The sequence below is a fragment of the Vulpes lagopus genome, chromosome 12 (assembly GCF_018345385.1).
Source record: "Vulpes lagopus strain Blue_001 chromosome 12, ASM1834538v1, whole genome shotgun sequence".
In the NCBI taxonomy this organism is placed as follows: Eukaryota; Metazoa; Chordata; class Mammalia; order Carnivora; family Canidae; genus Vulpes; species Vulpes lagopus.
Window position 1 is genome coordinate 37,428,030 of NC_054835.1, and position 945 is coordinate 37,428,974.

Below are 945 nucleotides of genomic sequence, written 5' to 3' on the forward strand. Positions count from 1 at the left end.
AAAGCGAAAGAGAGGCAGAGACACAGGCAGAGGGAGAAGTAGGCTCCATGCAGGGAGCCCGACGTGAGACTCGATCTAGGGTCTCCATGATCACACCCCCGGCTACAGGTGGCGCTAAACCGCTGCGCCACTGGGGCTGCCCCATAGCTCAGGATTTAATGCAATCTTAGAAGAATTACAAGTTACCCTTTATAACCCAGTAATCTCCAAAACTGGGCATAGAAATAATATATTAGAACTCCTATTTATATTTACTTTTTCATATAATTGCTTTTTGATATCTATTTTTGTGTCTTATGTTTCACAATATAGGAGTACAGTAGTACAGGTATATAATTTATAAATACATAGGGGTATGCATGATCAAAAATTTCTGACGGGGGTGCAATCAGAAAAGTCAAAGGCCACGAAGAGGGCTAAGGGAAGAAAATTATGGTCAGCCCTCATTTTACTTGCCCAACATAAATTAACAAAGTGCATTTCCAGAAAGTAGCCTGCAGGTACCACTATGCAACAAAATGAAGGAACGGACCTAGTTTCTTATATCCCAAGTTAGTGTTCTTTCCATTACAAATTTCTAGGGGGAAAAGTGGAAGTAGAAATTAAATACACACTGCAAGTTATGTAAAAAGCCAATATTGGATGAGCCATTAAGCAAACCAGATTAGCCTGAAAAAATATGCACAAGACAGAGGACGATCTCCAGCGGCTTCAGAAGCACTCTGAACAGAAGCCTCCTCCACACAGCTTGCTCACTACCGCACCGAAGGCAAGTCGTTCATTCATTTCCCGACACACCGCGAGTCCATTTTTAAGACAGATGTGTCCTTCCTTTCCCCAGCTCACACACACAGCTATCAGCATCGCACACTCCAGCTTCTTTCAAACCATTCATTTCACCTCCAAGGTGACACCATGTGGAACCAAAAATGAAGCGGCAAAATG